Source organism: Rhyacophila brunnea, unplaced genomic scaffold (genome assembly GCF_057557595.1).
Source record: "Rhyacophila brunnea isolate RB1 unplaced genomic scaffold, BYU_Rbru_1.0 scaffold_4, whole genome shotgun sequence".
NCBI lineage: Eukaryota > Metazoa > Arthropoda > Insecta > Trichoptera > Rhyacophilidae > Rhyacophila > Rhyacophila brunnea.
The window spans coordinates 50,407,316-50,417,827 of record NW_028233068.1 but is presented as its reverse complement, the minus strand read 5'-3'; positions in this window follow the sequence as shown (position 1 = coordinate 50,417,827).

Below are 10,512 nucleotides of genomic sequence, written 5' to 3'. Positions count from 1 at the left end.
GTTGGCTACAATTGTTTTAATTTCTTATTCGTGTAAAACTGACTTTGGTCAAACCACTGACACAAATTCTTCAGTCAAGAAATCCATCTTCTCCTGCTTTTGTTTTACCTGTAAACTGAAGCAGTGTGCATATATATATCATTTTGTTTCCATGTGCCACATGTTTACATATTATCTGTTCCATGATATAGGTACTGAAAGATTTGGTCAGGCAATAGTTGTTAACATAGCCAATACGTAATGATATAAGATACGTAAGTCCAGTTAACAGTCAAACATATGTTATTAAGTGGGTAATATTTAAAATCTATCTAAGATTAAAAATAAGTCTCATTCAAAAGAAAATAATATAGAAAATACTTTCTAGATTTAGATAATTTCGCTCATTCTTATGAGATTTCACATATCATATTTGTTATTGATTGCATTGCACATTGTCATATTATTATTATCATTGATTTTTATTTGTGATTTATCAGAGAAATTATAATATTATGTACAATAAAAAAACAACAGTATTACTTTATATAAATGTGTTTTATTTTGTTTATCCGTTTTGTTGTTCCTTTCAATGTTTTTGAATCTATCGTGGAAAAAAATATATGCTTCATTTACGCAGTAGCACTGTGCCTAAAATTTTCAGAGTACACTGAAACGAACTCAGCAGCCCCTATACAATTTTTCTATAAATGGACCATATTGGCGAACCTTTTTACGTATGCATGTCAAAATTTCCCAAATATTATTTTTTGACTGTGACGTGCCGAGCTAATTGCATGGGAATAAATGAAAAAATAGTTTTAAAGAATTCTATTAAGAAATTTTAAGAACTACAATTGAGTTACAATAGTAAATATTTCTATTTTGACAGCTGTAAGTGCCGCCGGTCAAAAAGCCCTACCATTAATAATATTTAAAGTGAAAAATGTATGGTGCCAATGGCTAGCATCAGATGAAAAAAGCTTTGCTATGATGTGCTATGCTGCGACTGCGAATGGATATATGGAAACTCAAGTTTTCCTTAATTATTTGAAAAATACTTTCATTCATTCTATAAATGAGTAAAGGCCTGTATTATTTTATCTACGATGGGCATAGTACTCACGTAAATGATGAAGTAATTAATTTAACCCAAGATAACCAGATTACCATTCTAAAACTTCCACCCCATAGTCATTTACTACAGCCTCTTAATTTGGCTGTTATAAAAATCTTTAAAATCGGATTTTGATTTTAAAGTTCCAAAAAAAAGATTTTTCCGAGTTGGTCGCAGTTTCTTGGAACAATTTACAGCCGTTAGTGATTGCAAACGTATTAGAAAAGCTGGAATAAGTCCATTCGATAGATTTGTCATAGATACAGATAAATACGATCCAGAATGTCTCCGCTGGTCAGAAATATTCCAATTTTTCATTTGACAAGAAAAGACCGTGAAAATATTCAAAATTCCTCAACATACGCCACGAATGTACATGCATACACTTCAAGAGAAGTTGTTTCGAGAGATGTTCAAATTATACAGCTTCCAACAGACATATTAGCAGTACCATCTACTTCGACTATCTCTTCGACATTACTTCCACAATCTGGTTTGGTAGTAACAAGTATTCAAAATTTGACGTCTATCTCATTTGAAGAATTGTTTATTAAAACAGTAAAGCAAAATTATTTGAACACTAGTGTAAAAAAGAAGCGTGTCGTAAAAGGAGCGGAAGTCATAACACAGCGAATGTTGTAAGCCTTAATTCATAAAAAGCCTGCTCAGGACATCACAAACAATTGAGCCCATATACGGAAAACGAGTGTTATCGCGATAACGCTGTTTTTCGGTAAATCAGTTTAAATTAGGAGGCATACACCTATGCATGCACTCACCAAATATTACTATGATATTCTAACAATAGGTGGCAGTAGACAGTTTAAACTGACTGCGCGAGGTACTCTATTTATCCGTACAGCATAATATCTATGCCGTACACTACATAGTGAGTACATACACACCATTTGTTATTGCGATAAATTTATTTTTACTCTTCAGAGTATAAAATCCGAATCTATTTTTTCAATAAAGGCATGTCATTGATGAAACTAAATATTACATCAAAAACGAATAGTGGTCAAAATTATAAAACTTTTAAAGGAAAGATTATCAAGAAAATATTATACTGTACATTACTGTGCTTTAGTGCTTTCAGAAGTTGTGCAATACATTTTTTCAGCCGTTGAACAAAATAATTTATTTTCCAAGTTTTGGGAAATGGGAAATAAAATGGGAAGACATTTTGTCTTGTTTGCCTTTTGTGAAGTCAACAATAATAACAACAAAAATATTAGAATTTATCCCAATAAATGTTGGAAATGGACCTCCTGATGAAGACTTCAAGTGACTCACTGAAAACTTAGGGTAAAGGATGTTATCATCAAAATCAGAGTTATACGATTATTTTATGTTATACGGAAAAACAGCTTTAAACTTGTTACCATATTTTATTATAAACAGGCTTGTTTATCCAATAAACTTTTTTTGTTTCATAAAACGTGTTCTCAATTACTCATACTACTTTTGTTCATCAGAATTAAATATTTTCGATAATGGGTATCTCCACAACAATCAACTGAAATGTTTAACTGCCAATATCTTAGAACACCGTTTTCAGGATAACGCTACTTTTCCGGATATGGGGTCAATTATTGAAACTGTCTAAAATAAAAAAGCAGCTCCAATCAAAAAAGAAAAAACAAGACAGTAGTGATAGTGATTCGTCAATTGGTACTTTGGTAAATATGCCGCAAAGGTGGCCATGAGATTTTACAACTTATAACCGAATTTTTACCTTCTAATCTAACCTACCCCAGCCTAATATTAACTCATATGATCTTAGTTTGTGATAATGGTGCATCAAAATGTATGAAAATTTAAAATTTTCAATCAACGAGTATTGGATCGAAAAACTGATGCGTCGACAGAAAAAGTCATTTATTATAATGGTCTACATCGAATAAACTGTTTTCATAAAAAAAAATTATAAAAGCTCATGGCCACATCTGCGGCACAATTACCGGTATTTAATATTAGATGATTAAAGTAGTGATTCTGATATCCATAGTAGGTATATCAACTATGAATTTTTATTTCGATGGTGACATTCCCAAAGAATATCAGAAAAACGCTGATGGTATATCTATCTACGTTGGTAAGTAGTCACATTCTTTTAAATTTCCGACAAAAAAAAGTTACCAGTATTTTATCGGGGAAATTCTGTAAACTACAGAAAATGTCTAGAAACCAAATTTCTCAGATAATCTGAGGCAGGATTTTTTTGGCCACGATTACCATATATTTCAATTTATTGTGTTCTATTGGGATATTGACAAAACATTAATAGTCAAATAATAATTAAATAGTCGATATAAGAAGAGGAAGTCTTATATTTAACGATGAAAGCCTGGACAAATTCGTGATAAATTAAAAATATGTATATTTTTTTTGATATTTTCAAAAAGTTCAATTACTTTTCGGGTTAAATATCACTACTTACTTGTTTTATAAGTCAGCATCCAAATATTGACGTTATTACGAAAGTAGGCCTAAAATTGACTATTTTTTTTACATAAACAAGTTTGTACCTTCTGCGATTACAATATTTCCTCAAAAACTAAAAACAATTTTAATGTACATATAGCTTTATTATAGCGCCTGTATACGTGCATGGAGTTACTGGCGGCAATAGTGCTTATTTTAAACTATCATGATAATAACTGTTTACACGTAAAAGTGCTGATTGTCTCTCTAATTCATCCTTTAAGAGTGAGCGAGACGCGATGTCGTCATTTTATGGTGCTATTTCGTAGTATTTGACAGCAGTGAAAATCAGTCAACCTGCAAGTTCATTTTTTTGGCGGCAGTTCTCCACTATCGTTCTACTGCGCAGGCGCAGATCGAAAAAAAATTGGTAATTTTGCCGCAGAGGTACCCATTAGCTTTCATAATTTTTTTTTACGAAAACAGTTTATTCCATGTAGACAATTATAATAAATACCCTTTTCTGTCGGCGCATCGGCTTTTCGATCCAATAATCGTTGAAATTTTCACACATTTTGATGCACCATTATCACAAACTAAGATTATATGAGGTAATATTAGGTTGGGGTAAGTTAGATTAGGTTAGGTTTGGTTTGGTCTAAAAAGAAAGTTGTAAAATCTCATTCAATCTCATCAAAAATTTACTGTCGCATGAAAATTCAGAAGCTTCCAAACTTGTTTGATTCATGGATGCAATCTTGCCAACTGCAGGATAATAAATGTTTACCCATACATTTTCTTACTGTCAACAGTAAATCCATGCACGTGTAAACGGGCTATTATAGCACCTGTACATGTGCATGGAATTACTGTCGGCAGTCGTACTTATTTTAAACTATCATGACAATAACTGTTTACACGTAAAAGTGCTGACTGTCTCTCCAATCTCGTTCTTCAAGAATAAGTGAGACGCGAGGTTGTCATTTTATACTACTATCTGACAGGTCGTATTGAAACTCGGTTAAGCTCAAAATGAGTAGTTCGTTTTTTTACCGGCATGTACGGCTCTACTGCGCAGGTGCAGATTGAAAATAATCTTATTTTCGCGTTGAATTTGGAACCTTCCAAACTTGTTTGATTTATGCACGCAATCTTGCCAACTGCAGGATAATACATGTTTCTCCATACATTTTCTTACTGTGCACAGTACATCCATGCACGTGTAAACGTTGTATAATACCCCTAATTCTAATCTTATAGCCATAACTAGAGGTGAGTTAGAAATACTGTCATCAGTTTGCGTACTCAAGTCTCAGCATGTACTACCCATACTCAGTACGTGTGGCCCAAGAAACTTGAAACGTATTAGAAGTTCAAACGCATTCGATGATATCATCGCCGCGACTCGCTAGTCGGTACTGTTGGTTGACTTTCAATGCTATTGACAGTAAATGCGCGCGAGCGAGATATCATAATACACGTATGTCTAGCCGTGATATTATACTAAACTATTATTGCTCTCCCTTTCTCCTCAGTTGTAAAGTTGGTATAGTGTAGGACAGAAATGGTTACGTCATGTTCGTTTTATAGTAATATTATTGAGTTCGTTTTAGTTTTAGTTGAGCATGAGACTTATATCGAGTTGACGTCAGTCTCAAGTCCCGGAGTTCGACGCAAATGCTATGAGGTCTCGCCGTCAGCTAGCTAGTTGGTAGTGTTGCTATGTATGACATAATCGCGTAGAAGTCGCGACTCCCTTATGTTTAGTATTACTACGGAGTTAGTTTTAGTTTCAGTTGAGTATGACACTTATATCGAGTTGATGTCAGTCGCAAGTCCCGGAATAGGTACTAGTATTCGAGTTCTGATAACGCTAACTGACTACGTGTTTATCTGGTTTCGTCACGTCGAGTTTCTCGATTTTTTAGTGTTATAATTGGAACTTATAAACATAAACTGAATTCAAATTGTATGCGTGATTGTATAAATGGATAATAATTATATTATACTTAAGGTGACGCATCAGTGAAACGCCAAATAATTTTCAACTGTACGCGCGACGAAATTTTGTACTCGCTTCGCATTCATTGAGAGAACGTCGAGTCAGACGTACGTCACTTTGCTGCGTGATGGCGACGGGCCAATTAATTCTAAAATCGTGTAAAGATGACTAAAAACGTTACCCATTTACTTTAAAAAGAAAACATGTCAATGAATATATTATTATTGTTACTAATAGAATAATAAACAGAACATAAAATGGACGTATGTTGGATTTATATGAGAAATAATATTTCGTTTGACAGGCGTCTTTTGCACCCGCGACCCGCAATCCGCACATCGCCTAGCAACGATCTTTTTAGACCGTGCCTCAACTAATGCATGGCCTTAATAAACAATTTGTGTAAAAATGGCTCCTAAAGGTTTAGTTTCGTGTGGAATTGTTTCAAAGAAATAGTTACAGATTATGCCATCTGTCAAATTTGAAGAAACATTTACAGCGCAAGCACCCAACTATTCATATTGAATTTTCCAGGCAAAATATAGCTCCACCTGTACATGAAAATACTTAATAAATAAATGAAACCAGTGCTTTTAATGCTTCAGTATTTTCTACTGAAACAGGAGTGACTAGTGCCACAGCTCCAGCTGTACCTGTCTCGAAAATGGGACTTTTCGAAAAGCCGATGTATTTTTAACGATTCTATTAAAGCTGATATTTCAAATACTGGTAAGTATTTTGGAACAAGTTTCGATAATAAGTATTTTTTTATACTGGTAGTAACTTGTCTACCAAATCGACCAGTTTTCCCACCTCTAGCCATCGAAGGTGATGTAGATGATATTCAGACTTTGTTAAAATCACACGGCGAACCCTTGACTAATGAAGAGCTGCAGGAAATGGACTGCCATACGTCCCTAGAAAATAACGTTTCTGAACCTGTTCCCGTGCGAAAGTTTAGTGTTAAAACCATTGAAAAGGTCCTTTCTCTTCACAATCAATGCATGGAGTTGTTAGAAGAGAACGACGAAGATTAAGAGCAAGTGAGTGCTGTAAAACGTTTGCACCAACCAACCAACCTTTTGCATACCATGCGCCAATTTTTTTCACAGGTGCGTCATACAACTTAAGCACCTTTTTTACCTTCTTACATTCATGGTTGGGGTTGGAAAATAGAGATAGGGGTAGGATCTGCTTCACTTAGGGGAGGAAAGTGAATAACTCAATCATGCAATTAAATTAATTAATTTTATTATAAACCATATATATAAATATTTATTATAAACCCACGTTTATTGGAGCACCAATCTACAATAGTCAGAAATGATCTCTTGGACGAGAGGGTGATCGCTGCCGTGGACCCTGCTGATGATGCTACAGCTGCTGGAGAGTCTCGTTTGGTCAAGATAACTCTGGACCACAGTTGTTGGATGTGATGAGAGAGAGAGAGCTCTGAGCTGGATGGGGCACTGAGAGCTTTTGAGCATTTGGATTTCGCTAGTCTTTCAATATATGGTGTTAAATTTGTTACTGAGAATAGCAGAGAATTCTTCAAATTTGTATCAGTTATTAGCGACTTGTTTTGTTTTTAATCAATTTCATGGGTGAAAATGTCGATCCAAAGCGACATATATAACTTTTTGGAAGTTTTCTTAGCTCTGGAAAATGTTCACAGGGTAATGAACGTCATAAATTAATCATGTCAGAAGCATTTTGATCTGGAAAAAGCTCATCAAATTTCATTTTCAATAATGAATTTGTTTTTAAATCAATCAGTTCCATTTGTATGTTACTAGGCATCTGCATTACATTTTGTTCACTAAGTGAAAATGGGTTTATAAATGCGAGCATGCAGTTTTCTTCTTTAGCAAAATCATGAAAACGACTTTCAAATGACCCTTGCAATATCTTGATTTTTTCAATATTTTTGGTCAAATTGCTATTATCCGCAGCACATTCATTCTGCTCTTTCAAGTGTGGAAATTGACTCAAATCCTCATTTTTTAACTTAAGAGAGATAAACAGTTTTAATTTCATTTTAAATGAACTGATGCTATTTACTAAGCTAGGAAATAATTTATTCTTGCCTCGTAGTTTTAAATTTAGATCATTGAGATGGCTAGTAATAATATCAATGCGCCACTTGTAATCATCCAATGTGCCACGGTTTGGCAACCACTGCGTGAAATCCATTACTCAACAGTATGTCATCGCAAATTTTGTACAATAAACGTAGAGACCAAACAAGGGAATCCCCCCTCCCCGTTGATCCTGTATATTTATCAAATTATAATATTTATTTAGAAATAATGAAAGAAGCGTGATGGCTGTGCTGTATCTGCTTATGAAGTCGTGGATCACAGGTTTGAATCTGGCAAATTCATATGTTGTCTTTCAACGTATTTTGGACCCAGATCTAACTGTGAACCAAACTACGCAAAAATGCCATAAATTTTGATTTTAATTAATTTCAGGTATATTTAATTGGCTATCGCAACAAAGATTTCATTCACTTGGGCATGTTTGCATAGTCAGCGCAATGTATGGTTAACACTATAAGTATCTTTCCACAGGGCTGTTTATATTTTACAACGTTTCTCTTATTCTTTTTTGTCCGGTACAAATCTTGCAATCGATTTTTAACTAACTTTCCGACTAGCTAGACATTTGAAACTTTTAGAATATATCAGAACATGATGCCAATGCATTTTTTAAATACTTTTAACCATCTTTAAGAAGAATTGAATTCATTTTCAATTAATTCTGTTTTGTATGAAAAGTTATTTCGACACCATTATTGGTTGCTAGGGGTCTGGGGTCCAAGCAACTAAATTATTAATATATATGTGCGTTACTATGGAAATCAATATGACATGTCAAAATGACATTTCAGTATTTTTTCTATCAAGTACAAATTTTTTTGATCGTTTAAGCTAGTCAAGTCAAGTTTATATGATTCGACAGAAAATTTAAAAACGTTGTATATAAAAAGTTCTTTTTATCTTGTAATTATTTAAGTTTTAAGGAGTTGGGAAAAATAAATGAAATAATAAGTGAATCAAATTATTTATTTTTATTAGTTTTATAACAATAATAATCAGTTATCGATTTTCAATTAATACTTCATTAAATAAATATAAACTTTTTTTAAATAAATATTATTTCATGAATAGTTTGGTTAATCAATTTTGAATTTCAGTCAGAAATCAGAGATAATAAGTTAATGAAAATAAAGAATGGTAATTTTTATTTAACATAATACATTTTTTGTAATCCATTTAATGCTGTGGACTACAATCTGAGAAGGAGATGAATTAAGTATTTTATTCAACACACATAATAAATGTTGATTTAAGTATAAATTAAGAGTAGGCGACATACAAAAACTTAGGTACAATGAATTAGAAATTAATAACAACAGAATTATGCAATTAATTATTACTAGGTATTTTACATAGATAATAATATTAATTATTTTTTAGTTTTGATTAAAAAATCTGCAAGACAAGAAAAATAATTAAATAAAAACAAAAAAGTCATACATGTTTTTATAAATGCAACATACATTTTTATAACCAAATAATTTTGGAAATAAAACAAAAACTTCAACAACGAATAATAATTATAACATATGAATATTACATATTATATGAGTGAGTTATTGTTTCACCGCCATTTGACAGCATCACAATTGGACGTATTTCTGCAAACAAGATCCAATCCACACGTGTAACATGTTGAGAAAATTCAATATTTGAGGGATGATTGATTTAAAAAATATGATTTGTGATTATTTAATTTAAACATCTGATGGGATACTTCAATAAAATCAAATAATCACACATCATTTTAAATCAATTCTAACTCAAATATTGAATTTTCTCAACATGTTACACGCGTGGGTTGGATCTTGTTTGCAGAAATACGTCCAATTATTTCAGGAAAATTATCACAATAATCTTATAAAAAGTGCACTTGAGATGTTTCATATAATAGTCATAAAAATAAAATTACGATTCATGTATACCTAATGTTGTAATAGTTTAGTGTACAATTCGCTTAAATTAATAATTAGTATAAAAGTTGCAAGTTCGCCCCGACCCTACTTGATTTATTTTTTGATAAATGTCAGTCTGATAATATAAATTTTAAAAACATAATAATATATGGTCCAATTTTATATCACTTAAAAATCAGACTGGTTGATTTTTTTTTGACACCAATTTAACAAAAACCTGTTTATTGTTTATCTCACTGGTAATGGAGTTTACCTAAATAAAAATTATAAGCCCGACATCGGCCTAAAAATATGATCAAAACTAAATTATATCAAATCAATATATGTACTGAATTTCTTTTTATCATAACAATATTGGACCTTGTTGACGGGTCAAGTCAAATATCATAGAGAAATGAGTGAGTCACCTGCCAGTAAAATCCATCCATTTTTATTTGACAGAGCCTTGAATTGAATGAGATCGCATATTTTGATAATATTATTTCAGTATTGTAATGTCACTTGATCTATAAATGTACAACACATTTCAATTGGCAAGGAGTATATATTGGTGGAAACCTGTATACAAAGAAGTAACAATCCTGGATGACTGAGGACACCAATACGTGAAAAAAAAGTAATCAGTCTGGATAACAGTTTCTAAAGCCTGATACAGTTAAAACACATAAACAATTTATAAAAATTGCATTTTTAACATTTCAAGTGTTTTTTTGTATTATGCTGCGGGTAAAATACACCGCCCAAACTGCAAGTGTTAGTTTTTTTATTGTTTCAACGGAAGTAGCAACAGATAGTCTCGTATTATTATTAAAGTGTGTGATTTTTTACAACATGCCCTGTCCAAATTACATTTAAGTTGATAGCAATGTTTGCAGGCAAATGTTTACAATATAATTTGTCTGCGGGACAGTGCATGTAAGTCTATAAGTAAGGTTAATATAATCAATAGTTCGACTGATTTATTAGCAG